Source organism: Ailuropoda melanoleuca, chromosome 2 (assembly GCF_002007445.2).
Source record: "Ailuropoda melanoleuca isolate Jingjing chromosome 2, ASM200744v2, whole genome shotgun sequence".
NCBI lineage: Eukaryota > Metazoa > Chordata > Mammalia > Carnivora > Ursidae > Ailuropoda > Ailuropoda melanoleuca.
In genome coordinates, this window is record NC_048219.1 from 43,744,082 (window position 1) to 43,768,842 (window position 24,761).

Below are 24,761 nucleotides of genomic sequence, written 5' to 3' on the forward strand. Positions count from 1 at the left end.
TATGTCACAGACAGACAGAGATACACCTTGAATATGTCTACAATGTCCCGGGTTCTGTTCTTAGAACTGGGGTTTTAGGGATGAATAAGACAAAATTCACAAAATTCTTACCCTCAAGAAGGTTCCATTCTAGTGAGGAACTTACATCTAGTAAGACACCGACTTACTCTTGAGGAGCTTGTATTCCAGGCTTCAGCACATCTTAGTTCTCCTTCTTAGCATAAAGACATGAATAAAATTATAAGGAAAAAATACTTGGAGCAATAGTCTATGGAGATTTTATACATTTCCTACTTAAAAGTGTGCATTAATTGATCAAAAAGAGCTTAAAGAGAGGAGATGCTGGGAGTTCACATGTAATGAACTTGCCCAAACCGTAAGTGGAGGCTAAATTATTTAGGATTACTCTAATCCGGTTAGATAGGAAAATTGGATCTCTCTCTGTCACATTTAAAAGAAAGATTCTTATCGAAGGCAAGCTGTTCCCTTGTTTTCTTAGTATCCTGGAGAATTAAAAGAAAATCTAATTTAGGAGAGCTTTTCTGTCTTAAAAAAAAAAAACAACTCAATATGTTGAAAAGGCAACATTAAAAATGCATTCCCTATCTGAATCACAATTATATTGAAAATATCAAATATTGAGTTTGTATGCATTTTCTTTTAGCATCTACTTTTTCTATAGAAATAACATTACAATATGCATTAAGCCTATTAATTTATTTTTCTCCTAGAGATGAATACATTATCATTATGTAGTTGCCTGGTTGGAGGAGGGAGGAACCCTCAATTTTTTATTGAAGTTGCAATTTCAAGGGGGAGCTCATTTTAAACGTTGTCTATCTTTATTTTTTTTTTTTTAAAGGTTTTATTTATTTATTCAACAGAGATAGAGACAGCCAGCGAGAGAGGGAACACAAGCAGGGGGAGTGGGAGAGGAAGAAGCAGGCTCATAGCAGAAGAGCCTGATGTGGGGCTCGATCCGACAACGCCGGGATCACGCCCTGAGCCGAAGGCAGACGCTCAACCGCTGTGCCACCCAGGCGCCCCTAAACGTTGTCTATCTTTAAATCTGGGCAATTGGTTTTGTACTTGTTGATTAAATAGTGTTTTTGAACACAGTAGGAATACTAGAAAAACAGATCAACCTCTCCTTTATTTTTATTTTTTCCGTAAAGCCTACTAATGTTCTATGGTTTTAGAAGATATATTTTTGGGGGTTTTACAACATGAATTAATAGAAATGAAGGAGACAGTTACTTTGTCTACACATGTTTTGGGGGATGTGGAATGTTGGTTTATTGACTAATATGCGGTATTAAAAAATACATCCTAGTTAGAAAACCCCATTCTCAAAAGTTGTCTCCCTCTAACAGTAGTTAGGTATTTTTGTTTATTTTAACATATAATCTATACTTGATTGTGTACTGGAATTAAATTTGTGTTTTCATTTTAAAAACACATCCTTTTCTGTTCTTCTTATCCAAAATATGGCTTAATATTTCAGCTAAGCCATTCAACAACTTCCACTTTCTATTATTTTTCCTTCCTTTTTCTTTACAAAAGAATTCTTATGGGGGTGGGGAGCAAAGGGAGAAGGAGAGAGAGTCCTAAGCAGATTCTGCACTGAGTGTAGAGCTGGACATGGGGGCTTGATTTCAGGATCCTGAGATCACGACCTGAGCTGAAACTAAGAGTCAGACCAACTGTGACTGTGCCACCCAGGTGCCCCTCCCTTTAGTATTCTTAATTCGTTAAAAGCTGATTCCCTATTGCTTTGGACTTTATTTTGAAGGGTTTTACCAAAGATAAGCATGATTGGCTTCACTTCTCTAAACTGAGACTATTTTAAAATAGTAACTTTTATTATAGAATTGAACTTTTTCTTTCCCCCTATACCTTACCAAATAATGTTTCAGTCATGCATTATGAGCAAGGATGTGCACCCTTTTTTGTATTCACACTAATTATTCTCCAGTTCATTTCAGCCATAGAAATAGATGGCTTAAATCTCTAGATTTGAATTGCTTTCATTTAGACTAGTTGATTGTATCTCTTCCACCTTTTAGTTATTGTCAGCTCCTTTTTATACAATGTGTTTTCTTCTCTAAAGGGAGTATCTCACCAATAGCACAGATCATTAAAAAAGTGATAAATTCAACTTCATCAAATGAAAAACATTTGCTGATTGAAAGATATCATTAGGAAGCTGAAAAGACAAGTCACATATATCTGATGAAGGACTTGCACCCAAAATATATAAAGAGACCTTACATCTCAGCAATACAAACAATCCAATAAAAAAATGACCAAAATATTTGATCAGATATTTTACCAAAAAGTTATACAAATGACATCAGTAGTCATTAGGATAATGTGAATTAAAATCACAATGAGATACTACTACATTAAATGAAAGTGACCAATAATGCTAAGTGTTGGTGAGGAGGTGGAGCAACTGAAGCTCACATACATTGTTGCTGGAAATACAAAATAGCACAGACATTTTGGGAAACAGTTTAGCAATTTCTTTTAAAATTAAAAATATACTTATCATAAAGCTGAGAAATTCCACTCCTAGTCATTCGCACAAGAGAAAGAAAAATGTATACAAATGCTCTTAGCCACTTACTCAAAATATTAAAAAAGAAAGAAAAGGAAACAACCCACATGACCATTGGCTGCTGAAAAGATAAACAAATTGTGCTGTCTTTATACCATGAACTCCTACGCAGCAACAGAGAGGAAGAACTGCTGATACACACAATAATATGGCCCCACCTTAAAAACATCACTCCAGCTGAAGGAAGAGAGCGACAAAGGACTTCATTTTGTATGATCTCATTTATATACAATTTTTAGAAAAGGAAAAACTATAGTAACAGAAAGGAGACCAGAGATTTCAGACTGGGCAAGGGGGTTTATTTCAAAAGGGTATTAGGATGACCACAATGGCCAAACTATGGAAAGAGTCCAGATGTCCACTGACTGATGAATGGATAAAGAAGAGATGGTATGTGTATACAATGGAATATTATGCAGCCATCAAAAAATGAAATCTTGCCATTTACAATGACGTGGTTGGAACTAGAGGGTATATATGCTAAGCAAAATAAGTCAATCAGAGAAAGACAATTACCATATGATCTCACTGATATGTGGAATTTAAGAAACAAGACAGAGGATCATAGGGAAAGAGAGGAAAAAAATGAAACAAGATGAAACTAGAGAGGGAGACAAACCATAAGAGACTCTTAATCACAGGAAACAAATTGAGACTTGTTGGAGGGGAAGGGGGTATAGGGATGGTGTAACTGGGTGATGGACATTGGAGAGGGTATGTGATGTAATGAGCACTGGGTATTATATGAGACCGATGAATCACAGACCTGTACCCCTGAAACAAATAATACACTTAAAAATTTTTTTAATTTAAAAAATAAAATAAGTAAATCACAGGGATATAACATATAGCACAGGGAATGTGGTCAATAATATTGTGTTAACTTTGTAAGGTGACAGATAGTAAACAGACTTACTCTGGTGACAATTCTGCAATGTATAAAAATGTCACAGCACTGTGTTGTATACCTGAAACTGATATAATAGTATATATTAATTTTTGGAGGCGCCTGGGTGGCACAGCAGTTAAGCGTCTGCCTTCGGCTCAGGGCGTGATCCCGGCGTTATGGGATCGAGCCCCACATCAGGCTCTTCTGCTATGAGCCTGCTTCTTCCTCTCCCACTCCCCTGCTGTGTTCCCTCTCTCACTGGCTGTCTCTATCTCTGTCAAATGAATAAATAAATAAAAATCTTAAAAAAAATAGTATATGTTAATTTTTTAAAAAAGGGTGTTAGGGAACTTTTGGGGAGATGGGAAATATTCTCTATCTTGAGTATGGTGGTAGTTACACAGCTTTATACGTTTGCCAAACTTCATTGAACTGTACTGTTAAAACGAGTTAATTTTATCTACATAAGTTATGCTTTAATAAAGCTGTTAAAAAAGGGAATGCTCATTTATCATAAATAATTTGGAAAATACAGAAAGCTTTATAAAAATAAAAAATTCATTTCTTATCATGTATTATAACTACTATAAATATTTTTAGTAAAGCTTTATTTGAAGAACTGAATACTGCAGAAAATACAAAGTCATAGTTGTAAAACTCAATGAATTTTCACAAAGTGAATATACCCATATAATTATGACCAACCTAATGAACCAGAATATTACTTAGCACCCCAGAAGCATGTCTCCTGCCCCTTTCTAAGCAGTAAATCCTCTAGTCAGTAACACCAGAGCTTAGTTGTTTTTCTTTTTTAAAATTTTTTTCATAAAGTGATTTCATCTTATTTATTTTTTAAGATTTTATTTATTTGTAAGAGAGTGAGAGAGAGAGAGAGCACAGCAGGGAGAGCTGCAGGTAGAGGGAGAACATCCCCCCATTGAGCAAGAAGCCAGATGTGGTACTCAATCCCAGGACCCGTGACCTGAGTGGAAGGCAGATGCTTAATCAACTGAGCCACCCAGGTGTCCCACCAGGGCTTAGTTTTGTCTGTTTTTGAAATTCATATATGGAATTATTTTCTTTATGTCTAGTTCCTTTAGCTTAAAAATACATTTCCAAGTCTCATCCATGTTGCATGTAGTTCTAGTTCCTTCACTTATTGTTTTATAGTTTCCCATTGTATGAATATGCCGGAATGTATTTATCCATTCTACTGTGTACAGTTATTGAGTTATTTCTAGCATTGGGTTATTAAAAATAGGATTGCTATAAACATTCCTGTATATGTCTTTTGATGAACAGAATATATAATTGTCAGGTGCGTACCCAGGAATGGGATTGTATATGTGTGAATTTATAGAAATTTTGAAATAGTTTCCCCATGTGGCTGTATCAGTTACACTCTAACCAGTGGTGTATGAGCATTCCAGTTGATCCACTTAGTAATGTTTTGATGTATTGTTCACAGAATTATAGAGCAATATCTCCCAGTTTATTTTAAAAATTTTATAATTTTTAATAAAATTTGTCTCATGTTATTCAGAGATTTGAATTTGCTCTTTGAATTTCCTTCTACTTAACCTTATAACATAACCATGTTATTAAATATTTTCCAGAAAGATTATTGTTAATAGCTGCATAATGTTTTATTGTAAAGTTATTATTATCTCCTGCAACTATTGTCTGAACTTCAGTTTCTTCAACTATACAACAGTAGTAATCATATCCGTGTAGAGGGGTTTTTGTAAAGGCAAAAAGTAATAATCTAAGTAATGCTTTACATAATATATTTTTAAAAGATTTTATTTATTTATTTATTTTTTTTTTTATTTGGAGAGTACATGTGTGTACAAGCGGGGGAGGGGGGGAGGGACAGAGGGAGGAGAGAGAGAGAAAATCTCAAGTACACTCCATGCTGAGCGTGGAGGCTGATGCGAGACTCAGTCTCACAACCCGGAGATCATGGCCTGATTTGAAACCAAGAGTCTGAGTCTTAACTGACTGAGACACCCAGGCACCCCACATAATATTTGGCATATGATGGATGTTCAACCAATTAGTTCGTTTCCTCTTCCAGCATTGTGTTCCTCTTCCCTAATGGAGGAGGATAAATCAAATATAGTAAGGGGACCTTTAATTTCTTTCATTAGAGCTTTATAGTTTTCTTCATATAGATTTTGTTAGATTGATCCTTAAGTATATAATTTTGGGGGGTCTTACTGTAAGTGTAATGTGTTTTTTATTTCAAATTCTGGTTGTTTTTTTGTTGGCATGTAGGAGAGCAGGTGATTTTTGTGTATTAACCTGTATGGTGCAACCTTTCTATAACCACCACTTACTGGTTGCAGGAGGCTTTTAGAGTGGTTGCTGATTCTGTCAGATTTTCTACAAAGACAATTATGTCATCTGTGAATAAGGACAATTTTATTTCTTCTCAATCTGTACACCACTTTATTCTCTTTTCTTGTCTGGTTGTATGCTGGGTCTTCAAGTATGATGTTGCTAGGAATGGCGAGAGGGAACATGCTTGTCTTTGTTCCAGTCTTAGCAGGGAAAACATCCAGTTTCTCACTATTAAGTGTGATATTAGCTGTAGAGTCTTTGCAGATGTTCTTTATCAAGTTGAGGAAGTTCTCTTTTATCCCCAGTGTGTTGAGAGTTTTTATAATGAATTGGTGCTGGATTATGTCAAATGCTTTTTCTGCATCAATTGATAGGATCATACCATTTTATTCCATAGCTTGTTTAGGTGATGGGTTACATTAACTGATTTTCAAATATCAAACCAACCTTTGCATACCTAAAAGAAATTCCTTGATTGTGATTTATAATTTTTTTCATTCATGTTGGATTAGATTTGCTAAAATTTTGTTGAGGGTTTTTGCATCTGTGAGAGATCTTGGTCTGTAATTTTCCTTTATTGTAATGTCTTTATTTGATTTTAGTATTAGGGAAAGGCTGGCTTCATAGAATAAGTGAGGAAGTGTTCCATCTGCTTCTGTTTTTTGGAAGAGATTGTACAGAATTGATATCATTCCTTTATTAAATGTTTGGTAGATTAACCAGTGAAACCATCTGGCCTTGGTGCTTTCACTTTTGGAAGGATTATTATCAATTCGGTTTCTTTCATAGGTATACATAGGCCTATTCAGATTATCTATTTCTTCTTATCTGAGTTTTGGTAGTTTGTATCTTTCAAGGAATCAATCCATTTCATCTAAGTTATCAAATTTGTGGGCTTACAGTTGTTTAAGGTAGTCCATTATTATCCTTCCAATGCCCTTGGGCTCTGTCGCGATGATCCCCCCTTCATTTCTGATACTAGTAATTTGTGTTCTCTCTTTTTATCTTAGTATGGCTAAAGCTTTATCCATTTTATTGATCTTTCCAAAGAGCCATCTTTTGTTTTTTTTTTTATTTTCACTATTGCTTTTCTATTTTAGATTTACTTGCTTTCTGCTCTAATTTTTATTATTTCTTTTCTTTTGCTTGTTATAGGATTAACTTGATGTCCTTTTCCTAGTTTTCCTAGTTTTCTAAAATGTAAGCGTACATTGTTTATTTAGACATTTTTTTAATATATGAATTTAACGCTATAAATTTCCCTTTAAGCACTGCTTTTGCTGTATCCATAAGTTTTTTATTAGTTGTGTTTTTGTTTTCATGTAGTTAAATTTAGTTATTTAAATTTCTCTTGAGATTTATTCTTTGATCCATGGACTATTTGGTAGTGTGTTGTTTAACCTTCAAATATTTTGTGATTCTCCAGCTATTTTTCTGTTATTAATTTGTAGTTTGTGGTCTGAGAACACACTTCGTATGACTTCTACTTTAAAAAATTTTTTAAGGTGGGGTGCCTGGGTAGCTCATTTGGTTAAGCATCTGCCTTCAGCTCAGGTCATGATCCCAGGGTCCTGGGATTGAGTCCTGTGTCAGGCTTCCTCCTCAGTGGGGACCCTGCTTCTCCCTGTCCATCTGCCACTCCCCCTGCTTGTGCTCTCTTGCTTTCTCTCTCAAATAGTAAATAAAATCTTAAAAAAATATAAAATAAAATTTGTTAAGGAATATTTTATGGCCAAGAATGGTGAATGTTTCATGTGAGCTTGAAAAGAATGTGTATTCTATAAGAATGTGTATTCTATTGTTGTTGGTTGAAGGATTGCTTAAACCTTAATTAGATATAATTAATGGTGCCATTCAGGTCAAGTATATCATAAAAGATTTTCTGCCCACAAAGGCAAACATTATTCTGGGACAACAGAAAGCACTTCTATGACCTCTGGTCACCAAGAAGGTAGTTACCATGGAAGGAGGGCAAAACCAAAAAACTACTGAAACCCGGTGCTATCGTGTGAAGGAGTTGTTTCATTTTGTAGATTGTTATCATCAGTTCCCTAAAGAACTTTTACTAACACTGGTGTGAGAGTAACTCATTTAAGGACCTTGTCTTTGGTTTTGAATGCTGCAGGGTGGGAGAGCATGTTTGGATTGATACAGGACCCTCAGCTCACGATTGAACAATCACAGATGACTATTCACATAATTCAGACACATAGGAAGTTATTCCTGAGGGGACACCTAGGCTGGTGAACTGGATAGAAGCCACTGTAAGGTCTGTTTACATTGAGGAGGGGGACGGTCCAATTCCCCCCTAAATGCTAAGTGGAATACTGTAGACGAGGTAGTTGATGTGCCTCACATGCAAGCCGTGTAAGACTGGCTTGATGATAATTAGGATATTTACCTACTGAATATGCCTGTTACCCAGGTTATGTTTAATGCTGTGATTAAGCGGCTTCTTTTGCATGGGCACCCAATACACCCAATATTACTTTACTGCTGCAAAGTCAAGCAAGAGCCTTATAGAATTTGCTCTTTCAGTTTCCCCTTATGGGTCTTACAGATGCTAATAAAAAACATTAGGTTAGTTATCAAGAGAATGCAGGGAGGCAGAAGGGAGAGTCAAGGGACTCCTCCCCGGAAAGTGAAAATGTTTACACTGTTATTAAGAAATGGGGTGAATCAAGCAAATGTTGATAGAGGGGAAACAAAAAGGGAAAACAAGAGTCACAGGACTTGTCCCATCAGGTGGATGGTTATTAAGAATGGGTTGAGTAGGGGCGCCTGGGTGGCACAGCGGGTTAAGCGTCTGCCTTCCGCTCAGGGCGTGATCCCGGCGTTCTGGGATCGAGCCCCACATCAGGCTCCTCCGCTGTGAGCCTGCTTCTTCCTCTCCCCACTCCCCCTGCTTGTGTTCCCTCTCTCGCTGGCTGTCTCTATCTCTGTCAAATAAATAAATAAAAAATCTTTAAAAAAAAAAAAAAAAGAATGGGTTGAGTAAAATGCGCATTGATGGTGTTAGAAGATAAACTGAGGCATATCAAAAATTTTGAGTTTATATGAGCAAACACTGATTTGAATCGAGCAGCCCCAAACCAGAAATGGTGAGGAGCACTCCACTGACAGGAGCCAGGGGAAAGACTTTATTTTTTATTTTTTATTTCTTTAGGGGAAAGACTTTTACAGAGAAGGTACAGAAGCAAAGCAAAGAAAGTATTACAGCTGAAGTGGTTGCCCTATTTGGAAAAGCCTGGTGAGCTGTTGGTGATTGGTTGTCCTCAGGTTTAAATTTCTTAACCTTTGCGGTATTACAGGCTTAGGTTTTGGTTTGCTTACTACCAAGGCATTAAAGTCCCCTCAGTCTAAGGGCCTCTTTGCTAAATTAATTTTAAAATGGTATTAAAATAAAGGTCTGAACACAACATCCTTAAAGTTGAGTTGGCCCAAGGAGCCCCCAGGTACCCCCCCAATATTAAAAGGTTCCAAATGAGTCCCTCAGTTTGCCACAATTTGGAAAAAGTTAAAAAGCCAGAAGGCAGTCATGTGATCAGACAGGAGGGCGGTGGAAACCTAGCCTATTAAAGGAATGCCCACGAGAATCCCATCCCTATGGAAATCGCTATGGGACATGTGGATGCCCATCAGATCTCCTTTCCAGGTTCATATAGTGATTGGAATCACTAAGCAGATATTTGCACGTGCTTGCTTCCCATGGCTACCTTGGTCCACGGGATGGGTGGACATGAGGGTACTGCAGCAGTGCAAAGATGGGCTTGAGTTAGACGTAGGCCTCTTACACCCTCAGAGGCACAAAATGCCAGTAAGAACTGTTCTGTCTGCCAGCAGAAGAGACAGAGACTGCAGATGGCTGTGTGGAAGATTCCCTGGTAGGAAGGCCCGGAGCATTCCTGGCGAGTCAGACCGATGCCAGTAGTCCTGGGGACTACAAATGGGCTTTGACAAGAATAGACTCTGGCTCTGGATTGGGCTTTGCTTACCAGGTGGTACATGCAAATGCTCGGAGTGCTAGAAAAGAACTGGAACAGAAGACACTGCACCAATTTGGACCTTTGAGTCATATTTCTTCAGACCAAGGAACACACTTTACAGCTTAAAATTTCCAACAATTGGCAGAGAGAGATTTTCTTTAGAGTAATAGTTTAATAGAGAATTGGAACGGGCAATTCTGACATCAGTTGTCTAAACGGGGTGGGGGTAGATCTAGGCATGAAGCACTGGCTTCCACACCTTCACGAGTGTGCTCACAATCAAGAGGAGTGCTCACCATCAATAGAAGTGGGTCTGTAGGAGTGTTCCGACTGGATAGCGTCCTCTGTTTTTCTGGTGGATCTGGGGAAGAGTGAGTGGAGGAGGATGCTTGTATGAACATGTGGTTCGTGCCAAACTGGGAGGATGCCGGTATAACGACTATATTTTTCTTTCTTCTCCACGTCATCTCAGTTTTGTTTTTTCTTTAATGCAGTAGTCACAAGACCAAGGCTTCAATTAAAAATGCTGGAAGCAGAAGTGATTCCTAAGCAAGAAACTGTATTTTTAAACCTGTATGTCAGAATTCCTAAGAGCCTGAGGGGGTGGGTTGTAAAAATTAGGGTTCACCCCATCTGTAAAAATTAGGGTTAACGAATGTGGCTATATTGCCTGCTGATAAAAATAGCCCACTAGGGGCACCTAGGTGGCTCAGTCGGTAAGCTTTGGCTTGGGTCATGATCCCCGGGTCCTGGGATTGAGACTCGCATGGGACTCCCTGCTCAGCAGGGAGTCTGCTTTTCCCTCTCCCTGACAAGGAACCTGACAAGATTGAATAGAAGCCTGAAAACCTGAGAGGCCTTGCCCTGGGAGACATTTTCATACAATATGGTGATGGATTGGACTAATTATTAATGACTGAGTGGAATTCTAGTAATGAGACATTATCTTTTGACTTCTATGTTCTTTTTGCCATGAACAATGATCAGGGGGTTGGACTATGACGTAATAACAAATCTATATTTGGTCTTTGCCTCTGTTCTTGACATAGGACTTCTAAGACCGTCGGGATCTCTGGAGTGATAAGAGTATCTTTTTTTTTTTTTTTAAGATTTGTTTATTTATTTTAGAGAGAAATAGAGAAGGGGGGAGGGGTAAAGGGAGAGGGAAGGAGAAACACAAGCAGACTCCACTGAGTGGGGAGCCCAATGGGGGGCTTGATCTCACGACCCTGAGATCACTACCTGGAGCTGAAACCAAGTCGGAGACTCAACCGATTTTGCCACCCAGGGTGGCACCTAAGGGTATCTTTTTGTATATTAATGACTGGAAGCTGGGGGCCCCCAGACAGCCTCAGAATGGGGGCTGGTTGCCAGAAGGACCAAGGCTTGGTTAGAGGGTTAGAACTTTCAGTTTCATCCCCATCCTCCAGGGAGGGGAGAGGGGCTAGAGATTGAGTTAGTAACCGATCATACCTATGTGATAAAACCTTCGTAAAAACCTCTCACTGAGGGGGTTTGGAGAGCTACCAGATTAGTGAACGCATCGTATGCTGGAAGGATGCCATACTTCACCTCCACTGGGACAGAAGCTTCTGCATGCAGGACGTCCTCAGAATTTGTTCTGTGTACCTCTATATCTGGCTCTTTGTCTGTACCTGTTATCATAGCCTTGGTTATATACTAAACTGGCACATGTAGGTAAGTGTATTCCTGAGTGTGGTAAGCCATTCTAGCAAATACTGAACCTGAAGAGGGGTCATGGGAACTCTTGATTTATAGCCAGTTGGTCAGAAATATGGGAGGCCTGGTTTTATGACTGGCATCTGAAACGGGATCCCTCTTGTGGAACTGAGCCCTTAACTTAAGAGATCTGATGCAAATTCCAGGTAGACAGAAATGAATCAGAGGACACCCAGCTGGTGCTGGGGAACTGCTCATTGCAGGAAAAACCCCACAGAGCTGTGATTCCTTCTATTCAACTGTCTCTCCAGATTATATAGTGGTAGTTTGCCCTGACACCTCAATTCCTTAATAAGAAAATCCAAGAAAAGTTGTTGATTTTCAATTTGTTCAGCTTTTTTCTTACTGTAAGGATGGGAGTGACTTTTTTTTTTTTTTAAGATTTTATTTATTTATGCTACAGAGATAGAGACAGCCTGCGAGAGAGGGAACACAAGCAGGGGGAGTGGGAGAGGAAGAGGCAGGCTCATAGCGGAGGAGCCTGATGTGGGGCTCGATCCCACAACGCCAGGATCACGCCCTGAGCCGAAGGCAAACGCTTAACCACTGTGCCACCCAGGCACCCCAGGATGGGAGTGACTTTTAAGCTCTTTACATGTCAGAGCTGAAACCGAAGTCCACACATAGTAATTTCCTCTCTTGTGCCTCCTAAGTTTTATACCAGGGCTTGTATTAGGCTCTAACATGGATGACGGTAGGGTCGCCTGGGGTCCTGGTTATACAGGCTGTAAATAAGTTAAAGTCTGTAACTTATTTTAGTACCTCTTTTCAGTCTTACATGTTTCTCTGTTTGGATGGAAATCATATAATCCCCCCGTTGCTACGACACCCTTGGGAATAATTAAAGACTTCCCTGACAAGGGCAGTTGTATTCGGCTCCTGCATCAATTCAGTTTTGTTATTGGAACTCCTTACACTTTTCCTTTTTTCCTTTCGAGGTATCTCTCCTCTTTTGACGTTTGTGTTTATTTTTGTTGTTTTTCTCAGAGATGCCTATTAAGGTGACCAGACTATGTTCTACTGTGAAAATTAACTTCTGTGTGGCCATGTAACTTAACTATCAGAAACAAGATTTGAGAATACCCCTCTTAACCACCGTAGTCTATTTGGGTTTCTATAACAGAATTCCATAGTCTGGGTGGTTTCTAAACAAAGGAATTTATTTCTCACATTTTCTGGAGCCTGGGAAGTCCAAGAACAGATGCTGGCAGGTTGTTTGAGAAGAGCTTCCTTCCTGGTACATATAGACAGACTTGTTTTGGCTCTATCCTCACACGGTGCAAGGGGCTAGGGAGCTCGCTGGCATCCTTTTAGAAGGTCTCTCTTCATGAAAGGGCTCTAATCCCGTTCATGATGACTCTGCTCTCAAAATCTAATCACCTCCCAGAGGCCCCGTCTCCAAGTACCACCAAATTGGGGATTAGGTTTCAACATCTAAAATTTTAGGGAACACAAATAGTCTCTAGTGTTCTGTCCCTGCTCCCTCCAAATTCATGTCCTTCCCACATGCAGAATACATGTAGGGGCCAAGAGGAGGCACCCAAAATGTGCTACTCTGGCATATGGCATATTGATTATTTTTTTTTAAGTTACTTAAGAAACAACCAGTGCGATGCTGCTCAGACCCTCCCTCTCTCCCCCTAAAAGCAGGAAACAAATATCCTATGTGAAAAATATCCTCCCCGTAATAAGAAGTAAAAAGACAGTTTTATCACGAGATAGTGACTTTAAAGTAAAAAATTTGTGGAAATAAACCTTGTTACTTTTTACTAATCTAGTACCTCAGCCCAAATTCTGCTTAGAATTCCTTACTAATTAAAGCTCCCGAAACCTGTTTTCCTTACCCTGTAAATTCCGCCCAAATTTATTGTCTTTTTGTCTAAAATGTATAACTGCCTGCCTTGGTCATTTCTTTAGGTCTCAATTTTATTATTGGGCCTCTGTGTGCAAGTAATAAAACTTTTTTTCTCTTGTTAATCTGTCTCGTATAAATTTAATTCTTAGTCCAGCTGGAAGACCTTGAGGGGAGAAAAGAATTTTTCCTTCCCTTCATACACTTATTATATCCCAACAGCCCCAGAAAGTCTTAACTCGTTCCAGCACAGTTCTAAAATCTCAAAGTCTCTTCCAAATATCATCTAAGTTAGATACGGATGAGACTCACGATACAATTCATCCTGAGGGAAATTCCTCTCTAGCTCTCAACCTGTTATGTACTTTCCAAAATACAGCAGTGGGACAGGCATAGGACAGATGTTTCCATTCCAAAAGAGAGAAATATGAAAGGGGTAGCAGGTCCCAAGGAGTCCAGACTTCAAGGCAAAATCCATGAAATTTTAGGGTTCAGGAATAATCCTCTTTTGCTCAATGCTCAGCCCTCCTGGCCTCCGGGTCCCATCTTCTAAACTCATTGAGGCAGGGGTCACACCTGTGGTGGGAAGTCCTGTCCCTGCAGCTTTGCCAGGCAGGAGTTGGATCCCCAAGACTTTGGGTGGCCCTATCCCCACAGCTTTGGGCAGAGGTTATCTATCCTGTTAACAGCAAGGTGATGGTCTTCCCTTTTGAATCCAAGGAGGCAGCCCTGATCGCCTTCAGGGTCTTTACTAGTGCATGTTCAGAGCAGAATAGTTATACTATCCCATCCTATAAAATCCAAGCCCAACACCTTCCTTCATTCCATCCTGCCTTTTTCCCCTTCAGTTCAAACTGGCAGTTTTCCTGCCAGGGTGGCTGATTAAGTTTGTGGTTCACAGCTATACTAATCACCTATTAAATGTTCATGGTCACTTGGCCACATCCTTACTGTTCTCTTTCTAACAGACTTTCTCATTTTCTGCAAAATAGATAGGCTGAGAATTTTCCAACTCTTTAATTTCTAGCTTCTTTTTGGTTAATAATTCCATCTTCAGGTCTTTTCTCTCTTCTCACATTTTACCATAAGCAGTCAGAAGGAGCCAGGCTGCACCTTTGCTTAGGAATTTCCTCAGCTAAGTATCCAGTTTCATTGCTCATAATTGTACCTTCCACAGCACAGTAGCACGTGAACACGGTTCAGCGAAATTCTTGGTCACTTCATAACAAGCATCTCCATCGTCTGAAACCGTGTTTGTCACTTCCATCTGAGACCTCAGAATGGCCTTTACTTGTCCCTAATTCTACCAAGATTCTGTTCACCATAATTTACTTACTCCCTGGGATGGAGGGTTTTTCCATAGCTCTCCTCTTTTCTTTCTAAGCCTACCTCAAGACCACCATTAATGACCCATTTATGACAATGTAAGCTTCTTATAGTATGAACCTCAAAACTCTTCCAGCCTCTGGCCATTACCCAGTTCCAAAGCCACCTCCACATTTGCAGGTTTTCTTTGTTTTGTTTTGTTTCGTTTTTACAGCATCTCCTCCACTTCTCAGTATCCATTTCTGTGACAATTAAGACCCTCTGTAGCCCCGAATTTTAACTATCAGGGCCAAGATTTGAGAATGCTCATCTTAACATGACTTACCTGTTTGTTCCAGGAAATGCTTATCTAGGAGGATATGGCTTATAAACTAGTAAGTAACTAAACTGCTTCAGGAAATTGCTGACTGGTCCAGGAAAATTGATGTCTTACCTGGGCAAAGAGCTTGCTTGTGTAACAAGAGCTTACTTATGAAGACTTGCTTTAGAAAAACTCTCGTCTCACTATGTCTGTCAATCATGGACTACTATTAATTAATTTGTCCAATCCTAATCAGTTCCTCACCTTGAAAGGCTTGCTGATTTGAACCTAGATCTCAAAATCATATGTATCTACATCTTCTGTATCTGTATCTATATTTATATTCTCCTCTGACCTCCCCCTTCTGGGAACCACTAAGACTCTTAAGGTTATTTTGTTCCTCCTTGCGGTACATTTCATCAACTCAACTTTGCTTGATTTACAAGATATTCTGATGGCCTTGGGGCGCCTGGATGGCACAGCGGTTAAGCGTCTGCCTTCGGCTCAGGGCGTGATCCTGGCGTTACGGGATCGAGCCCCACATCAGGCTCCTCTGCTATGAGCCTGCTTCTTTCTCTCCCACTCCCCCTGCTTGTGTTCCCTCTCTTGCTGGCTGTCTCTATCTCTGTTGAATAAATAAATAAATAAAATCTTAAAAAAAAAAAAGATATTCTGATGGCCTTCGACCCCTTGTAGTATTGGAATTTCCAAGGCAAGTATATTAATTAGACTCCACTGTAATTCTTAAAACACCGGCTTCTCCTGAAAGATTAAATCAGATAGAAAGGGATTTTTTTGGGGGGGGGGTCATTGCCTGCTTCTACCTGGCCAGATCCTTATTTTAACCAATTCCCATCATAACAGACCATTAATTCTGACACATTCCTATGAATTAAGAATACTCTTATCTCAACTCTTCAGGTGGGGAAGTTGGCAGAGAGGCTAATTGGCTTGCTCAAGATCACTGTGTGAACCAATAGCCTGACTGAGATACAGCCCAAGCCTCCTGACTCCCGGGCCCATGATCTGTGCACCAGATGTGCTTTGCCATCATTCTGCTCTGCTATCAATAAGCTACTGACCTTGTTTCCTTCTTAGTTGTCACAAGTCTACCTTATGCGCCAGTATCATTTCTCTAGTTCATACCTGAATTGCTTTTCTGCCTAGCCAACTTTGCAGTGTTACAGTGTTTTCAGAGTATGGCAAACGTACCATAAAATAATATATTTTTTAAAAAAATGACATAAGATACGGAGGTAGGAGAATTCTTAAAATATGCTGAGTCTTACAATGTATAGCTTTGCAATAATAGAAAAATTCAAATAGGTTTCAAAATTGAGGTAAGTTCTACATAGCCAACCACACACTGTGCACTTTGAGAGGAAAATGGGGAAACTAATGTTGCTTTGTAGCTAACAGATCATAAGTTATACTGTAAATACAGTGTTCTTTATGTAAACTCACTTGACTTAGGCAGAACATCCTTGAATTAAACTTTCTATCCATCTCTTTTCTTGGCAATGTGTCTTCCAAAATGTCATGAATTGAAATGGTTTGTCTTGCAATGGATTCCACTTTCTTTTGTTTTATGTCCCCTTTTTTCATTCATCTGAGTTGTATCTACTATGAAGTTACCAGCATGATTTGGTTCTTTGCAGGCCAAACCTAGTCAAATAGACTTGTTATTAAGGTCTATCAAGGGCTTGATGGTTCCCACTCACCTTGGAAAACATGAAGAAGTAGTAAACCTCGCTATAAAGAAGTTTCTGAGGCTTCGTGCAGGTGATTAGAAAGAGCCTCCAGGGAGCTAGGAGTGAGTTTACTCACCTAAAAAGAGAAGCTCCTAGGAATCCAGACTAACTGCTCCCAGCTTTCACAAACACGTGGTACCCTCTTTACCAGAACTTAATGAGGGCATGAGCTGGTAACTTGTGGCAGAATTCCTAGAATTTCAGAAGCCTGACCCCTAATATTTTAGAGGGGGACACCATTTTTTTCCCCAGTCTCTGGTTCAGCATTGCCTGAAAAACTTTTGTTTTGAGAAGTTTTTACTGTTCATTTAAGGAAGATAGATAAAATTCTTGTACTGTATATGTGTGAGTCAAAGATAATCTCTGGATGAAGAGATTTAGGTGGCAGCTGTAGAAATAAGGGATAGGTAAGAATTGGTCTTGAAAATAAACCCATAGGAACAGTAGCAATATTAGGCACCAAGTAAGAAAGTAAACAAAATGTCTGTGTTGAGCTAGGACCTATGTGCCTTATGGAATATAAAGATGATAAAGAAACAGTTCCTGCCTTGAATCTAGGTGAATGGAGAATACATTTATATAAACAGGCCACTCTAAGAACAGCTAAATGTAGAAACAGGATTCAACTAAGCTAAGGAGGACTTCCTAGAGGAAATAATGTCTGAGCATGTTTTTTCGTAACTCATCTCTGATATTTAAAATGTGTGTTATTTTGCTAGGATTGCCATAACAAAATACAACAGACCGGGTGGCTTACACAGTAGAAATGAATTTTTGCACCGTTCTGAAAACTAGAAGCCCAAGGTGATGATGTCTGGCAGGCTCGGGTTTCTTCTGAGGCCTTTTTCCTTGACTTTCATCTGATTGCCTACTTGCTGTGTCCTCACATGGTCTTTGTTCACTCCTGTCCCTAATGTCTCTCAGTGTGTCCAATTTCCTCTTACAAGGACACTACTCAGGTTGGATTAAGGCCCACCCATATGACCTCATTTAACCTTAATTATCTTTTTAAAGACCCTATCTCTGAATATAGTCACACTCTGAGTACTGGGGGTTAGGGCATCAACATAGGAATTTTAGGGGAATGCAATTCAGTCTAGAACAAAATGTTACAGATCTCCAAAAGGCAGTGTAAGCTTTTCCTTTCCATCTTAACTTGTTTTTAGTTTCTCTTTCTTAAGTGAGAAGCAATGTAGCATAACAACTAAGGGCATGGGCACTGGAGTCAGCCCACTTGAATCCAGTCTTTGCTGTGCCACTTACTGTATGTGTAACTGAAGGTGAGTTGCTTGACTTCGCTGTATCGTGGCTTCCTTGCGTGTGAAATGAAGATGTTCATGACTACCCCATTAGGTTGCTGTGGAGTTTAAATGGATGAATAATATAACATACATATGTGCCTGGCACATAATAAACACTCAGTAAGTATAAAGTATAAAGGATAGCAATAATTTCTGGGTATAAAATTATACAATATGATACTTACACATACCAGTGCTCATAAACAAAAAAATTATATTCTTTGGAGCCAGATCTCATTTTTCATCAAATGTCACAATGAGACAGAAAGATGTATAAGCTTAAGGTGACTATCCCATCTATAATTTGTGTCACTTACTATTCACATATTCACATGCAGCATACATCTGCTTGATCATCTGTGTTTCTAAAATAATTCTAGTGAGATTTCAGACACCTAATATTGTTATTAATAAAAACTGCACGTGTCTTTTTCATTCGTGTGGGTGATAATTCCATACTTAGGTTTGCTGTGCGAAATTCACCCTTAATCTAGTCTGGTATATTTTTGGTGCATGTGTTATCCCATGTATTTGTTCTTCATAAAGACATTGCCATCATTTTTTCCTCTCATAGTCACAAACTCTAAATAATAGCCAGTAGGAAAACAAAAAGTTTTAAATGATAATTATTATGTGTTGTGCTTTCATAGATGGTACCTGTCACCAATAACAATGACCAATGAACTATTTCCAGGCACCAACCAACTTACCCAAAGGGATGTCTCTGCAGCACTTTGTTCTTTTTATTAACTTGTATATATAGCATTTGCTCTCTGCCTGGCCTTGCTCTAAGCACTTTACATATATTAAATCAGGCCTCACAACAGCTCTATAAAGTGGATGCTATTATGCCCAATTTTTAGGTGAGGAGACTGAGGTACAAAGGGAGGAGTCACACAGTGAGTAGTCAGGCCTAGGTTGTCTTGGCCAGATTTTCATTCTGGGCACTCTTTTTCCTTTGGGCTTAGAGCACACTAATCATTTCCCATCTCCTGCTCACTCCTTCTTAATATCCTTTATTCGAGCTTCCTCTTTAGATGGGATGGTTCTTGAATATTGGAGTTTCCCAGGGTTCTGCTCTTGAAATGCTTTAAACTCTCTCTCCCTTATTTCTAGGGCTCACCTATGATCTAAATAGAAACGAATCTTCCATCTGTATCTCTAGAGCCACTTTTCCCCTGAGTTGAAGACATATTTCCAGCCACCTCCCGGGCACCTCCAGCTTGGACGCCGAGCACCACAACGTTGAACTCGCCGTCTGCCTCACTCTCCCCAGATCTCTCCAGTTCCAGTCTCTAAGCCCAGCACTACATTCTCCAGGCGCCTTTTTCTCCCGTGTCTGATCTGACGCCCAGTTCTCCTGACTCTGGCCTCAGGTGGCTCTCTCCTCTTGCCCCTGAGGTCTAGTCTTGCTCTCATTGCTTTAGTTTAGCATCTGTAGCTAGGTGTCATTTTCTATTGTTTTAACATCCATTAATGATTTTCAGTTGCTAAAAGTTACTGTTTGAACAGGGTGCTGGTAGCTCATACTAGCATTCTCTGCAGTTTGACGTTTTTCAATCATTTCATTACTGCGAAAACACCAATGTCCCAGGCCTAAGCTGGGATTTTGTTTCTTGAGCTAGCTTTCTTTTTGCTAGGAAAGAATCCAGTTGCTATTTTATCTCAGTAATAGTCTTCTGCAAGAACAGGATGCTTTCATGATTGAGCCTTTTTTTCAGAGTTCTAAAAAATGGAGGAGGTTTTTTTTTTTCCATGTTTGTTTTTTTCCCTTAGCAATTACAATTGCACAAATAGCATGCAAAAAGATAAAGATCTTTTAAGAAAAACCCAGTTTATTTTTCTCTGGGCTAGTTCCCTGATCTATAAAATCTCTTTGGGGAGGTTATTAATTACACCGTACATTATCTCTCATCTGGACTTCGCTACCTTCAAACTGTCTCTTTCTCTCCACTTTAACTTATCCTCTACATAACCTTCCTAAAAATGGAAGAACAAAAATATTGGCCGCTGGATTAGATGAAAATTGTTTCAGAATGGCTTGCAGGACTTGTGACAAGTTGGCTGAAAATGACCTTTTCACCTCATCTCCCTCTTCTCTCAGTTCATATCACAGCAATTTCTGGCCTCCCTGCTTCTGCACATGCTTGTCACTCCTTCCTCAACGTCATTTCCTCCTTCCGGACCTAAAAACCCACACATTCCATCAAGACCTGACCCTGACATGACTCCTGGGCACTCTTACCCAGTGTGTCTAACCACCTACCATCGTGTTGCCCAGGACGACCCAGCCCTGCCGTGATTAAAGGCCAGAACTCTCATGCCTAATTTTCATCTGGCTCCTGGCCATGGACACTTTTCTTGTTTAACTCCCAACCTTTTGTTTCTAAAAAATCAATTTAGATTCTATGACTTGGTTCTTACCACTACTTTTTCAGTAGGGTTTCACTTCTGACTTTGTCCCCAAGCTTGCCAGGCAACCACCCCACAGGATGAAGCCTTAACCCCAGATTCAGTCAGCTTTCAGGAAACTCCTATAAATCTGATGTCGCTCAAGAGAGGGATCACACAGTCTGTTAAAAATCTTCCCATTTTTTTCTCAGAATTGTTCACTATCTCCTTGGGGCCACGGCCATATAATATTATAGTTATTTCTGTATTGCAGTTATAAGTACTGTAATACTTCGGGCCACACTCTCGGGTGTGAGGAGTGTAACCTAGCACTTCCATTCCACTTCCATTAGGCCTCCTTTCGGACACTGTCCGTGTTGCTCCCAGAGCCCCTCATGTCCCTTTTATGACTTTTATATATTCTTCCCTGAAGGTCAGTGTGCCTTCACTTTCCTCAGCCTGCACCTGTAATTCTTCTTCAGAGGACTGCCTTCAGACTGGGCTTGCTTCTCCCAGAAGCCTAGAGAGCTGGAGGTGCCTGGGAATGACATCCCTCCAAGGGTGGCTCTTAGCCAAAGATGGAAGGGACAGGAGCACTCTCCACTCTGAGATGTAGGCTGAAGCCCTTTCTGTGGGACTTTGACTGAACTCTTACTGGACTTTTTTTTCTCTTCCATGCTCTGCTTGCCCTTCTCCCTTATTGGTTTCTCTCAGGAACATTTCCCCAACAATTCACTTGCACGGACTCCTTGCCTCAGGTTCAACTTCTGGGGATCTTGGCCTAAGACATCACTTAATCTCCCTTTCAAGTCTATTTAGCTTGATTACAAAAACAGTTATCTAATTGAATTCTGAGTCAACTTGGAAACTTCAGATTGAATCTCAACCAATCCAGAATTTTTGCCATCGGAGTTCTTCTCTTTTCTCTACAAGTTCTGGTCGAGTAGTCCTGGTGGCGGTGATGTTTTTGCAGTGTCATGAAGGATTGTGCCCGTCTGTTCCCAGCTGTCAGAATCTGTCAGGGTGACATATTATCTTACTACCCAATTATCTGTTTCCATGTTTGCACTCATTACTATGGTTAAAGCTTAACAATGTCTGGGCTCCTATCTTTTTGGTTTTTTTTTTTTTTCATTTTCAGCACTTAGAACACAGACACTTACTGTTGAGTGAAAAAAAAAAATAACAATCCAGCACCTTTGTAAGCTAGGCCTTATCATCTTCGCTTTACGGAGGGCGTAAATGGGACTTAGAGATATTACATAATTGAGGCAATGGAAGAGAACTGATTAATAGCAGAACCAGAATTCAGGTCTTCTGACTCGATATAAATTTTTCTGCACCACCCATTCTTGCCTTCCCCCATACCACTCTAAGGATTTCATGGCTATGTCAATTTGCCTGGTGTTCAAGGGAAGGTCCTGTGTATGCTGATCTCAGCTGTCAGGAAAAAAAGTCACAAACATCTTCCTGGAGGCCTGTCAGAGAGGAGTCATTCTAAAGCCTCTGTGATTCCTAAAAATGAAAACCAGAATGTTCCTGACTGGGCTTCCTCTTTGAATATGAACATTGATTACCACCTTTCTTTCCTGTTTAGAGAAACTCTCCACATCTTAGAGATTTCTTTGGAAACCTATCTGTAATAAGATCAAGCATCAATTTTGATATCATTTTTATCTGCTTGATAAGCCTTCTATGCCCTGCTGGAGAGGAAGCACTGGGTCTTTAAGGAAGGTATATGTTTGTAGCTTAAATCAGAAAGAAGACCAAGTAATAATGGAAATTGCCCACGATGGCAATGAAAGAAATGTACTCTTGGAACATCTGCTGCAAGGACAACACTCTTAAATGATCGATAGACAGTGAGCAAGAAGTCTGGGCCCTGCACTGTTTCTCCGTCTCATCAATTCTCACTCTTAGGGGTTCAAAGTCTTAGATCACATGTATCTTGTAGGATTTAAAAGACATCCCTGATATCTTCAGAGGAGCAGAGGTGGCATGACCCTTGGCTCCTGTGCATGTGTGCAAGGCTCTGGGCCCTCCTGTTGTAGCATCGCGCCTGTGCTGAGCGGGGTGAATGCAGGGGCTACTTAGATGGAACCAGGCTGGTCAATACCTGCTGCCTTGCAGGAGGGAGGAACCATGCAGTTTGAAAGACGTGATTTAGTTAATATGCTACACTCTGCCTCTCCGGCATCTGGGGGCACGTCTTTTGTTATTCTACTTATTTCTCCTGACAAGGGCATGATATGGCAGTTTGTTAGGGAGCAACATTACCATTTAGTGGAAGAGCACTTTCCGTTTTAAAACTTTTAACTTGAATTAATGTCATGTAGAGTGTATTTGTTTTAACCTATTGACTCTTAGCACTTAAACACCTTAGGCAAGATCCATCTATATGTACAGAACCTGAAACCATTTGCAATTTGGTAATGTGTCTCGCTGTAGCATTTTTGAATGTGATTATGAATTAAATACAGTAGTATCGTCTTATATTCCATTTTGGGATCTTAAAGTTGACATTTACTTTTGCAAATAAATTCCATGCAAAAACTGGCATAGTACTCTCTCCAGCTTGCACATTTATGGTATTTTAATCTTTTCATTTAAAACCCTGAATAGTAATTTGGGGACTTTTAAAAAAAATTTCTTGAGATATATTGGGAATAAAGAGATGCCTATATTAGGAGGTAGATTAAAAAGCTAAATAATAATTGGTTCATTTAGGAGTGCCTCCAAATGAAATTTCAAACTTAATGAAATTTGACCTCACCTAAAGATTCTTACTGTGTGTGTCCCTCTATTGTGTGCTGTCCTCATGGTGGCCTTTTGCCTTTCTTGTCTTGCGTATGTCTTCTGTGCTTCTAGGAGTATGGATCTCTTCGGCATCATTAAAAGCCATGATGACTCTTCCTTCTGAAATGGGTGAGGACTCCTTCTTGCTGGAGCCCAGGAGAGGCTGAGAGCAGGGATGTCCCTGAGTCCTCCAGTTGTAGCTCAGCCTTGTCACTCATGAGAACTTCAGGCTATTGGTGAACCCTCCAAAAAAACATTAATTTTACTTTGATGAAATGTAGTGTAGGCTCATATTGAAGGAAAAATTGTTGCCCTATCAGCATATATCTGGCCTTGTCTTTTTAGAAACAACAGATATCCATAATTTTTCTGAAGGCCAATAATTGTTTTCTTGCTCAATAACCTGATAGTAAACTCTACTTTCGTTTTTATAGGCTATTCTCTTTGTTGCTTGGGAAATGACTTTGGGAACCAAATTCAGAATTCTAGATTCAGAGACCAATCTTGATTCATGCATCTAATAAATGTAACTGAGTGCCTACCATGTAACAGGAATTCTTCGAGGCACAGGGGAAGCAATGATGAACAAGACAGACAAAGTTCAGACTCTTGTGAAGTGTATATTCTGATGGGGATGGGAAGACAAACAAAAAAACTTTGCAAGTAAAGAAGAAAAATATCAGGTTAAGTGTTACGCACAGTGTTAAGATGGAGTGGTGTGATAGGGAGTGATTGGAACTACTTTAGATGATCAGGAAGGCATCTCCAAAGAGGCAATATTTAAATGCTAGCTGAATAACAAACAGCAGTGAGAGGGGCAAGATTCCTGGCAGAGCAAATTGCCCTAAGGGCTAGAACGAATATGTGTTGTTGGACTAGAGGATCTAAGACAGCCAGGATAGCTGAAGAGTTCTGGGCAAAAGGAAGAATGGAAAGATCTGATATGAGAGAGGTAGGTAGAGGTCACATCATCTAAAGCTTTGTAAGGCATGTGAAAGAGCTTGGATTTTATTGTAAATCTATGGGAAGTCGTCAGAGCTTTTTTGCAGGGTAGTGCTATCTTAAAATGATTACATTGGCTGCTATATGGAAGGTCAAAAGATGCTAAAAACTCACAAGAAGGAGACAGAGGAAGAGGGCTGGCTAATTAGCAGATGCTTTCCCTTGGAGGTCTTCCTTTTCCTCCTCTTCTTGTGAGTTCTTAAGCTCTTTCGACTTTTTGTACCCTCTCATGCTTCTTGAAGCTTTACTTGAAATCTTGCTTTAAGGATATTGCTTGGTTCCCAGCATCAGTAGACTTAACAAATACTTAAATATCATATCTGTCCCTCCCCATAATGCATAAATATCACAAAGGCTGTTTAAGTGTCTGATACATAGTAAGTGTGCAATATTTATTGAAGTAATGAATGAATATGTGTTACAAACTGAGAGAGGCAAGGTATTAAGGAGAATTGTCTTTGGA

At 39.6% G+C, this 24,761-nt stretch overlaps 1 long non-coding RNA gene across 2 annotated transcripts in view; it reads left to right on the top strand.

The window, feature by feature from the left end:
* LOC117800996 overlaps positions 1–24,761 on the top strand; it is a 79,634-nt gene that overhangs the window by 40,900 nt on the left and 13,973 nt on the right. Inside the window, exon 5 of one of the 2 annotated variants that reach the window (XR_004623272.1) lies at positions 9,019–9,102. The exons of the other annotated variant lie outside the window; for it this stretch is intronic. This is a non-coding gene — a long non-coding RNA (uncharacterized LOC117800996). The remainder of the gene's footprint in view (positions 1–9,018; positions 9,103–24,761) is intronic. 2 annotated transcript variants of the gene reach the window in all.